This window comes from Acomys russatus, chromosome 31 (genome assembly GCF_903995435.1).
Source record: "Acomys russatus chromosome 31, mAcoRus1.1, whole genome shotgun sequence".
Classification (NCBI taxonomy): domain Eukaryota; kingdom Metazoa; phylum Chordata; class Mammalia; order Rodentia; family Muridae; genus Acomys; species Acomys russatus.
Genome location: NC_067167.1, coordinates 5,538,547 through 5,551,240, shown reverse-complemented (window position 1 = coordinate 5,551,240; position 12,694 = coordinate 5,538,547).

Below are 12,694 nucleotides of genomic sequence, written 5' to 3'. Positions count from 1 at the left end.
GTAATTGACTACAATTCAGTATCACTATGAAAATACACCTCTAATGTGATGGGAAGGATTCAACTTATATTTATTAAATACATGTCCTGGGCAATAGTCCTGAGGAAAAATATAAAAAGAAAGTTACCTAAGCAACAATATTCAGGAATTCTGTTTTCTGACATCATTGCAACATCTCCAGGTGATGTAGACTTTTGATGCCATGACATCACCACTGTAATGTACCTTCCCTTGATTTGTGATTCAAAATAATCCTGCTTTAAAAAATGTTTTTGAGATTTTAGTCTCCAGTTTTCATTACTTGATGTAACATACAAATATGTGTATAAATAAAAATATATTTCTAAATACATAAATACAATCTAATCATACTTATATGTGTGTTATTACAGAAATACACAACCAATCAAAACGCCATGTTTTTGGAGCCAAGTCCCAATAGATACATCCACAAAACAAATTCCAATACTTAAGATTCAGGGAACACTGTGGAAGAGAAGGAATATTCATAGAGAAAGAGGATTTGGGTGGATTTTGTAGTAATACATTTCCTAATAATGTCAGAATTATAGCATCGCAGTCTTAACCATATGACCACCTAAACAAAGGCTGAACCAGAACAATAATAGTTATCCCAAAGTGGTTACTTAAAGAAGGCCCCAAACTTACAGAAGAAACTGCAAGTAGCTGAGGAAGGAAAGAATGAAAGAAATAGCCTTCTTCAGGAAAGAGCATATCAATTGGTTATTTGATACAAACTTCTTTCTCTTGAACTTGCTTTTGCCACATATTTACTCAAGGCAAGCAGAGAAATAGTTCATAGTGAACACAGACTGTGAGTAATGAGAGCTTGGTGATGATAAAATTGGACAAATACCTGTTAGGTCTTTGAAAATGGTTTCTGAGAAAAAATGTTGAAAGCTTTGGAGCTGTAAGACACGGAAGAACTCAAATGTGATCAGCAGAGATTAACAGCATATGTCTAGTGTTTGGATTATGAGACTGCCAAAAATAAGGCTAACAGTTAAGGCCATGTCATTAACTTTCAGAGGACAACAAGGATTCTATAAGTAACATAGGTTTGGGCCATTCATTTTATGTCCTTTCAATGACTCTGGCCTCATTCTGTACTGTGGAGAGAACTTTAATGAAGATGAATTAGAGAAATGCTACATTCTTTAGTCGACAAAGTCTGTTAGGCTAGAGTTCAAGATGTGTCATGCTGGGTACTCACTTTCATCAATTCTAAGAGATAGTAAAAGAAATGAAGCAGAGAATTTTAAGAGGCCATTTTATTGTGATTAAAAGCAGTGTTACAACATAAAGACTAAGACAAGAGAGATTAAAGGTAGGTATAATTGTTAAGCAGGTGAACTTCCAGTTAAGTGCAATCTGTTTTTCTGTACTGGTGTCAGCAGAGATTGCTCAAAGGCAGCATTCAAGAAAAGCACACATTTGTAAAATAAAAAATTCACTTGAAAAGGGATAGACTGATGAGGCACCACACTTGAAGAGGTTTCCTCATCAAATATAAATTTCTAGGATGTTTGTTTCCATGAATTCATACCATAAATAATACAATGGCTGCTAATGATGTGTTCCAAGGGAATTCACCTGGTAGAAAAGCTTAGTAGAATTTTTTAGTTAGGCTTTGAAATTGTATCAAGATTTGAGTGAACTTTGATGACAAATAATATGTGACAGGATCAGGTTACATGCAAAGGAACAATTAAATTATTAATGTTAATTAATGAAAATAACTGTTTGGTTTCAAGAGGAATATGGACATGTAGGTGGTACAAAACCCTTGACAATCAACCAGGAATATTGTACACTTAGAATTCACTGGGCCAGAAAGAAATAGCTTGTCAGAAGCAATGAAGCTGTAGGGACAGAACACAGAAAATACCATCAAAAGCCTCAGACATCACAGAACTGCAACATTTATTGTTTTTCCTGTTGGTTTTAAATATTTCTTTAGTCATATCTTTCTTTTTCTGTGGTCCAGTTTCCACCTTCTTGAGTGATGGGATTACACCTAGGTCTTCATACATGCTAGCTTTATGGTCGATGGCTGTGGTATAACCATAGGTGGGAGTGGTTATTCTATAGTCATCAATAATGGAAATAAAAATATATTTTTAATTTTCCCATGGTGTCACAGCTAAGAGAATACTTTGATTCTCAAAGAATTTTGACTTTAGATTTTGGAGAACTTTAAAAATATTAAAGAATGTGAGTATTTTTCTAGGTGGTGAGTGAATTTTGCACTATGATAACAAATTTAAGTTTCAAGATAAGATTTTGGAGTAGAATGTTACTATTTAAAGCTGATAGGTTTGGATGTTGTATCAATATGGAGTTAAGTCATGGCTGTCAATTTTAATTTCCAGCATTATTGGACTTAGAATACCTATAGATATATGTCTCTAGGTGTTTCTGTGATGAATATTAAAGTTTGAAAAAGGAAAGAAGAACCAGTAAATGTGTGACATAGTAATCATAAGAGATGGAGAAGGAGGAGGAGGAGAAGGAGGAGAAGAAAGAGGACAAGAAGGAGAAGAAGAAGAAGATGATGAAGAAGAAGAAGAAGAAGAAGAAGAAGAAGAAGAAGAAGAAGAAGAAGAAGAAGAAGAAGAAAAAGAAGAATTTCTCGTTATAAGTCTGAGCAGTAGTGTCTTTACGCTTTATAACATCAGACACAATTTTACATGCTGTGTGCCTCCAATGATTGATTGTACCATAATTCTTTTTTCTCATTTTGTAGTTTTGTTAAAAATTTTGAATAAGCAACTTCATAAGTAACTAAGACACCATGTAACCTTTTAGAAAATTCTTACTACTTTTAAAAGAAATGTGTTCATGATTAGAAATTGGAAAATTGTGTAAATGGTTTCACTACTCCAATATGGTAATTCAGAATAAATATGTTAGATTGGATAGCACCAAAAAATGATATATCGATGAAATACTTGGCAGACACTACTTCATTGGCATTAATAATATTCACTATTTCACTCAATGGCTCCTCATGGTCTGTTGCAGCTTTACTCTGCCACTTATTGCCTGGCCTCCGTATCTTTCTGAAACCTCTGTGCAAACCTCCACAAAACTTTCATTCTTGCATATTCCATTCTCCTAAGTCTAGTACCAAATGAATAGTACTGCCAAGTTTTCATTCCAGCTTGAGATGCAGCCTGGCATCTTTCACAACCGCAGGATCAGCAACTTGTTATAACCACATTCCAAATGCATCAATCAACAGCAATAACTGCCCATATAGAGGGGAGGGCAATGAACTTCCTTTCATACCCATGCTGGAATTTTATGTAGAAATTGTATAGGTAACCAAAGATGCCCTAAAAGTGTATAATAAACGACAGTATTTCACAGATCTCCTCCCTATGTTTTGGGTCTTACATGTTTTCTTCTCACTCTTTAATGGTGTTGCCCAAGTCTTGATGTGCAATATATGTTTATTTGTAATGCAGCTATTCATCTATATAAGAGCACTCACAGTCACTAATTATCAGGAAAAAATGTCAATTATGAGACTTTCCACTAACCATTACCCAATATAAAAAGAAGCTTCTCCAAGCAAAGTTGAGATCAGTACAAGTCTAAATGAATCTTGGGAACCTAATTTGAGAAAAATAACCATTTAACAAAACAACCCTGGTATGGTCACATCCAGGGCATGTGGTCTTCATAGTTTGAGTTTTTACCCAGTTTATACAATCAGTCTTCTCAAAGAGCCAACTCTTGGCTTTGTTGATTCTTTACATTCTTTTCTTTGTAATTTATTGACTTCAGCCCTGAGATTGATGACTTTGAGCCATCTTTACCTCTTGGGTGTGTCTGCTTCTTTTTTTAGGGTTTTCAGGTGTTCCATTAGGTTTCTTGCATGCAATGTCTCCAATTTCTTTATGAAGGCACTTAGAGCAATGAATTTTCCTCTTAGTACTGATTTCATTATGTGCCAAAGGCTTGAATATGTTATGCCTTCATTTTCATTTAATTCTACCAAGTCTTTAATTTCTTCCATTTCAATCCTGACTCAGTTGTCACTGAGTAGAACATTGTTCAATGTTTATGTGTTTGTAGGCTTTTGTTAATTCTATTCTTGTTGAAGTTCAGCTTTAGATGATGGTGGTCTGATGAGATGCAGGGGATTATTTCATTTTTTGTATGTATTGAGGCTTGCTTTGTGACTGAATATATGGTCAATTTTGGAGACAGTTTCATGTGCTGCTGAGAAGAAGGTATATTCTTTTGTGTTTTGATGAAAAGTTGTGGATGTCTTAGGTCCATATGATTCATGACCTCTTTTAGCTTCATTATTGCTTTACTGAACTGCTTTGAAGATCTGTCCATTGGTGAGAGTGGGGTGGGAATTAAGCTTTAATATTATTTCTTTTATGAATGTGGTTGCCCTTGAATTTGGGGCATAGATATTCAGGATTGTGATGTGCTCTAGGCGGATTTTCCCTTTGATGAGAATGAAGTGTCCTTCCCTATTTTCCTGATGAATTGAAATTGAAAGTTGATTGTATTAGGTATTATAATGGCAACCCCAACTTGCTTCTTGGGTCTGTTTGCTTTGAAATCTTTTTCCTGCCCTTTACTCTCAAGTTATGTAGACCTTAGCTGCTGAGGTATGTTTCTTGAATGCAAAATAATGTTGGATCTTGTTTCTGTATCCATTTTTTCAGTCTGTGTCTTTTAGCTTGGGAGTTCAGGCCATTGATGTTGAGAGATATTAGTGACCAATGATTGTTGGATGAATTTATTGTGGAGTTGGAGGGAGGTGATCATTGTTTTGCTGTTGTGAGATTATATACTGTGTTTTCTTTTCTTTTTAAAAAAGATTTATTTATTATGTACACCTGCAGGCCAGAAGGCACCAGATCTCATAGATGGTTGTTAGCCACCATGTGGTTGCTGGGAATTGAGCTCAGAACCTTTGGAAGAGCAGTCAGTGCTCTTAACCTCTGAGCCACCTCTGCAGCCCCATACTGTGTTTTCTTGCATGTAGTTGATCTCATTGTGTTGGAGTTCTCCTTCTAATATCTTCTGTAGAGCTGTATTATTGAATTTCAAGGAAATGATTTTTCTCTCTTTGAGAGTGCGGTAATCTAAACACCAAATGGAATGGATAATTTTCTCAGCTACACATACATGGGTCACTGGCAAATGACGAGAAAGAAATGACTCCTTCATTTTCTTGTGGATTCTTTCTTGTTGCGGTTGAAATGGATTAAACTATACATCATTCTCTTCCTGAATAATAAATCCAGTAGAATCTGAGTGTAATGTATTTCCCCCTTGACCATGGCTTGATATTGTTTAAAGTTGGTTTTGTCATGGAATATCTAGTTTTCTCCATCTATGGCGATTGGGAGTTTTGCTAGATATTGTAGTCAGGGTTGTCATCAGTGTGGGTTTCCTGGCAAAGCCATGCAGTCCTGTTTTTTGTTGTTTGTCTTCATACTCTTTCAGATAGGCACCTGCTGAGGGGACTTGGGTTTCTAAGCTGGCAGTAGTGGAGGTGGGTCCCTTCGGAAGGCAGCTATTTCATTTACTGGCTTAGCAGACACTGCTCTTCTGGAGTTAGATTCCTCTGACCTCTGACACCTAGGATTCTGGATTCAACAGCGTTCCTCTGACTCCTTGGTATTCCCAGAAGACTCTTCTGCAGAGTAGAACAGGGGCTTAGTGTCCAGACTGTTGTATTGCTTCATTGTGTTGATCCTTTATTCCACAGGGTACCTATTCTCTCTCTAGGACTTAGAAGAGCGCAGTGTATCTGGAGCTTGTGATTCTCAACATGGGAGAATGTCCAGCCATAATGGGGGTGGGGGCTGAGGGTAGCGGCTTCTTTTTTTCATGCCCAATTGTTCAGTATGGCAAGTCCCATACTGTCAGCAGCCTGTGCTATCATGGGTGTTGCTGTGCCTCTGAACCTCCGTTCCCCAGGGTGCCAGCACTCACTCCAGTATTTGGAGGAGTGTGGGGCCCTCTAGGTTATTCCCACACCCAGAGCATGTCCTGCCATGATGGAGGGGCTCTTCTGTACCTTCTCCATTGTTCAGTCTGAGAAGTCCACTAGACTGTGTTTATGGTTAGCAGCCTATTCGCTCACCTGTTTTGCTGTGCCACCGCTTCTCTGTTCCCCAAAGGGCTTTCACTCATTCCTTATGTTCGGAGGAGTGCAGGGTGCTCAAAATTTGTGCCTACTGACCTGGGAGTTGTCGGGCTACCATAAGTGGGGAGCCTGGTGCTCCTGGATTTTTTTTCCTTCAGTCCATTTCCCAGCCTCTGCTCCTCTGCTCTCTAGACATGGTACATAATAGGCAGCACTATCTTGTCCTCACCAAGTCTCCTTTCTTATAGGACCTAGGGCCACTGACTCAGGAAAAGCACCACCCACAATGGGAATGGCCCTACCCCATCAACCCTCAATTAAGAAAATTTCTTATAGGCCTGCCTACATCCCAGTCTCCTGGAGGAATTTTTTAACTGAGGTGCTCCCCTAATACATGAATTTTTGGTTCTGTTAAGTTGGCATAAAATTATCTGGTACAATTGACTCCATGACAAATTGGCACACAAACACATAATTATTAAGCCACAACCTTTTGATTCTCATACATCTCCATGATGTCACATTAAAAATGTAAATAACTTTAAATTGCCCTGTCTTTAGATATGAACCTACATTAAGATTTTACTCTATTTAAAATAAATAATCTCTTTAAAATACAAAATCTTTTAATATCCAAAGTCATTAAACAATGGCCTCATAGAAAATAAAAATGTGTTAAATCCATTCTTACTTTCCAGATGGAATAGCCAGGGACAGCATAACAATCTGAACAGAACATAAACAAACTTGAACAATGTTTAAAAAAAAAAAACCTCATGACTTTGGGGCTACTCCAAGAAACTTGGATAACTTTTCCAACTCTTCCTTCTTCAGCACCCACAGCTTGTAGTCTAGGCTCTGTCTGGCTCTTTTCTACTCCTCTGCCATTTTTGTTGGTAATCCTTTAGGGCTGGTGTCTCCAACTCTTCTGCACCTTCCTGCTGCAGCTGGGCTACTCATTAGAAATGCCTGCATTCTCTTCCCCTGTGGCCTGACAAGGCTGCACCACCAGGGAAAAGGGATCATATAGATGAAACAGAGTCTATATCAGGGATAATACCCACTACCCTTACTAGGGGATCTTAATGGAGACTGAGCTGTCAATCAGCTATATAGGAACAGGGGTTTGAGGTTCTCACAATTCATTGACTGCCCTTGGTCAGTGCATTGATCTCTGCAGACCACACTGGGTCCAGATTTGTTGGCTATGCTGGTCTCCTTGTGGTGCTCCTGTCCTCCCTGGGTCCTTCTATTCACCCCCTACTTTCATACAAACCTAAGTGCTCTGCCAAAGTTTGGCTCTGGGTCTTAACATCTGCTTTGATCCCCTGACATCTATGTTATGCTGAAGGGGTTCTCCAGTAAAATTTTGGGATCACTTATGTATACTATCATATTATCTATCAATAGTGATGCATTTACATCATTCTTTCCAATTTATATAACTTTGATATCTTTCTGTTGTCTTATTGCTCTAGGTAAAAATTTAAGTACTATATTAAAGAGGTACAGAGAGAATGAGCACCCTGTTTTTGCCCTAATTTCAGTGAAATTGCTTTAAGTTTCTCTCTGTTTAATTTGATGTTGGTTATAGGCCAGCTGTATATTGTCTTTAGTATGCTTAAGTATGTGCCTTTTATATGTGGTATCTCCCAAGATGTTAAACATGAATTTTGTCAAATGCTATTTTGTCATCTAATGAGATAATCATGTAGGTTTCTTTCTTTTAGTTTGCTTATATGGTCGATTTCATTAATTAATTTCTATATATTGAGTCAACCCTGCATGCCTGAGATGAAACTGACCTGGTCATGGTGATTGACATTTTTGATGTGTTCTTGGATTCAGTTTGTAGTATTTTGTTGAGTATTTTTGCATCAATGTTGGTAAGAGAAATTGGTCTGAAATTCTCTTTTATTGTTGGTCTTTGTGTAGTACAGGTATCAAGGTAACTGTGGAACCATACAGTTAGTTTGTTAATGCTCATTTTGTTTCTATTTTGTGAAATAGTTTGAGGGATATTGTTGTTAGCTCTTCTTTGAAGGTCTAGTAAAATTCTGCACTGAATCCATCTAGCCTGAACCTCTTTGGTTGGGAGATTTGGGTGACTGCTTCTATTTCCTTAGGGGATATTGGATTGTTTAATTTGTTTCCCTGATCTCTTGTCAACTTTGGTAAATGGAACCTATAAAGGAAATACTCTATTTTGTTTAGATTTTAAATTTTTGTTGCAAATATGCTTTAGAAGTAAGACCTAAAAATCATTTGGATTTCCTTAGTTTCTGCTGTTATGTATCCCTTTTCATTTCTGATTTTGTTGATTTGAATAGTGTATCTCTGCTTTTTAGTTTGTTTGCTTACGTGTTTGTCTATATTGTTGATTTTCTCAAACAACCAATTTGTGGTTTCATTGCTTCTCTGAATTGTTCTCTTTGTTCCTAATTTATTGATTTCAGCCCAGAGTTTGATTATTTCCATCCACCAACTCCTCTTTTCTGAGTCTGCTTCTTATTTTTCTAGGTCTCTCAGGTGTGTCGTTAAGTTGCTTGTATGAGATGTCTCCAGTCTCTTTATGAAGGCACTTAGTGCTATAAACTTTCCTCTTAGCACTGCTTTCATCATGTCCCATGAATTTGTTTATGTTCTAAATTTATTTTCGTTGAATTTTCAGAAGTCCTTAATTTCTTTCTTTATTTCTTCTCTAACCCAATTGTCACTGAGTGGAGAGTTGCTCAGTTTCCATGTGTGTGTAGGCTTTTTGTTTCTGTTGTTGTTGAAGTGCAGCATTAATTCATGGTGGTCTGATAGGAAACAAAGTACTATTTCAATCTTTCTGTATCTTTTGAGGCTTGCTTGGTGTCTAAATATGTGGTCAATTTTGGAGAAGGTTCTGTGAGGTACTGAAAAGAAGGTACAATCTTTTGTGTTTAGATGAAAAGTTTTGTAGATATCTGTTAGCCCCATTTGATTCATGACATCTGTTAGTGTCATTATTTCTTGGCCTAGTTTCAGTTTTGCTCACCTGTCCTTTGGTAAGAGGGGGATGTTCAAATCTCCCACTATATGGTGATCAATGTGTGCTTTTAAGTGTTATTAATGTTTCTTTTTACATGTGTGTGTGCCCTAGTATTTGGGGCATAGATACTTACAAATGGGATGCCACCTTGGTTGAATTTTCCTCAGATGAGTATGAAGTGTCCTTCTTCCTTGAAACTTTTGTGAAATTTTGGTTGAAACTCTCTTTTATTAGATATTAGAGTCGCTACTTCACCTTATTCTTGGGTCTGTTTGCTTAGAAAACCTTCTTCCAGTCCTGCACTCACAGGTAATGTCTACCTTTGTGCAGGAGATGTGTTTCTTGTATGCAGGAGAATGTTGGGTATGGTTTATCTATCCAATTATTCTGTTTGCTCTAGTCTTTTTTTTTTTTAAAAGAGTTGAGTCAATTGATGTTGAAAGTGATTAATGAGGAGTGACTGTTAGTTCCTTTTATTTTGATGTTGGTTATCGCAGTGTGTTTGTGTGCTTACTTACTTTGGTTTGCTGTAGTGATGTTATTTATTTCCTGTGTTTTCCTCAGTGTAGTTGGCTTCCTTGGCATAAAGTTTTCCTTCTAGTATCCTCTGTAGGATTTGTGGGTAGGTACTGTTAAATTTCTTTTTGTCATGGAATATTTTGTTTTCTCTGTCTACAGTGACTGAAAGTTTTGCTGGATGTATTAGTCTAAACTAGTCCCTGTGGTATCTCAGAGTTTTCAAGGCCTCTACCCAGGCCATCTGGCTTTTATGGTCTCTGCTGAAAAGTCAGGTGTGATCCTGATAAGTTTACAATTATACATTACTTGACCTTTTTTCCTTTCACAATTTAATATCTTTCTTTGTTCTGTATATTTAGTGTTTTGCTTAATATGTTGCAGGGAGATTTTCTTTTCTGGCCTATCTATTTGGTGTTCATTAGTACTCTTGTATGTTTATAAGAATCTATTTCTTTAAGTTGGAGATTTTTCTTCTATATATTTGCTGAAAATATTTTCTTGCATTGAAGCCAGACATCTTCTCTTTCCTCAGTTCCTGATATTCTTGCTTTCTTCTTTTCATGGTGCCCTTGATTTTGTGGATGTTTTGTGTCAATAATTTTTTAATTTTAGCATTTTCTTTGATGATTGCATCAAATGTTTTCATTGTGTCTTCTACACCTGAGATTATTTTTTTCTTCTCCTTTATTTGGTTGGCAATCCTTACTCTATAGTTCCTGTTTTCTTCTCTAAGTTCTCTCTTCCAAGGATTTCCTCAGTTTGTGCTTTATTTATTATTTCCATCTCCATCTTCAGACCTTGGATAAGGTTATTGATTTCTTTCACCTGCATGTTTGTGTTTTCCTGCATTTCTTTAGATAATTTGTTAAATTCATTCACTTGTTTGTGATTTCCTGTATTTCTTTGAGTGATTTATTCATTTCCTCTCTACAGGTCTCTTTAAAGGGCTCAATCTGTTTGACTGTATATTCCTGTATTTCTTTACAGATTTTATTTCTGTCCTCAGTTATCATCTTCCTAGCATAGATTTCAGGTAATTTTCTTTTTACTCAGTTATGTTTGTGTCCAGGGTTGTTTGCCTTGGGATTACTGAGGTCTGGAGATGCCATATTGCTTTGGGTTTTGTTGATTGTGTTTTTATGTGAGCTTTTAGCCATCTGGCTGTCTCTGCTATTGGCTTGTAGTTTCTGGTGCCCTTCACTGCCCAGTGAAAGCAGCACATGGTTGAATAACTGTACACTGAGACCAAGCACTCCTGTGGAGACCCAGGAATTTTTTCATGGATTAATGTTATGACCTGAGGTTCGACCCAATTGTGTCCCTCTCCGTGGGGTCTCCTCTCCACCAGAAGACCCAGACACTGGTGTTGGGGGCCCACAGTTCAGTCTGTGTTGATGAGTACAGAGCAAAGGCATGCAAGCAGATGACTAGTTAGTGAGACCTAGTGTGTCTATGGAGACCCAGGAACTTTTCTGAGAATTAGCTTCATGATCTGAGGTCAGACCCATTGGTTTTCCTCACCATCAGGTCATGTCTGACCTGTGAAACATGAAAGCATCTATTTGGGTACGTACAATTTGGTCTACTGCTCACTGTGCTGCGCTGCTGTCCTACCGATAGACACAGTGTATAATTAGTGCTGCCATCTTAGAACTTCTCCTGGGTTTACTTTTTTGGCATTCTAACTTTTCAAACATTGCCTAAATACTCAGTTAATATCTGATGACCCCATTTCAGTCCTCTGCTTTTGAAACTCCAAATCCTTGAACATTCTTCTCAGAAACCAGTTCCAAAGTCCAAACAGACACGTGTTCAGCTTTATCACCGTCAAGTCCAAATTACACACAGTCAGTGTTCTCTATGATTTCCTCCTCTGTTTGCTGGGAGTAAATGTGGCAAAAGTAAATTCAAGAAAATTATTTGGTATTGAATAACCAATTGATGTGCTCTTTCCTGAAAAATAATACTTCTCTTATTCTCAGAATTTCTCAGCTGCCTGCAGTTAATTATGTAGGATTGAGGCTTCTTTACTTTATGTCATCCATTCGGAATGTTTATTGCTCTTGTCCTTGTTCGTCTCTTGTTTAGGTGGTTGTATTGGAGAGACATTGATGGCTTAATTCTACCTTGACAAGAATATATACTCTTACCACAATGTCCTAATCCAATTGAGCTATCCATGTGGTAACTAGACTCTTGGGCATTTAGAGTGAAAATCTGCTGTTGCCTTGCAAGAGCACAGGGGAAGAGATTGTGTACAGTATTGATTTGACATGATAACCTTGGGTGGGTTAGTGGGGGGTGGGCTCCCCTTTTATGAGAAAGAGGGGAAGTGGAATGGAGGAAATAGAAGGCAGGGTGGGAACAGGAAGACAAGAGGGAGGGGCCATGACAAGGATGCAAACAAATAAAATTAATTTATTTTAAAAATCGCAATCCTCTTATTCTACCAATATTTCCATTTAGTCTTTCACAACGTTTCCTGAGCTTTAAGTGCAGGAACTGTTTGTTTGATTGTGGTTTTTTTTTTATAACGATAACATATATACAAAGAACATTAGACAGATTGAACAGGTTGTATTTATATATTTATATAAATATATAAAATATGTATATATCTTACATGCATTTACAAGATTGATGTATATACCTCATGTATATCTATCCATACATATAGAGAGATAGATAGATACATCTGTTTACTACATCAAATAATGAAACATGGAAGGCAATGACTTAAAATATGAGGATTTGATGTATATCAATATTATAGTAAAATCTCCAAAATGAAAATAAATATCTTAGCCATTCTGATGGGTATAAGATGGAATCTCAGAGTTGTTTTGATGTGCGTTTCCCTGATGACTAAGGAGGTTGAGCATTTCTTTAAGTGTTTCTCAGCCAGTTGATACTCTTCTGTTGAGAATTCTCTGTTTAGTTCCAAGCCCCATTTCTCAATTGGGTTATTCGGTTTGGTGGTGTTTAATTTCTTGAGTTCTTTATATATTTTGGAT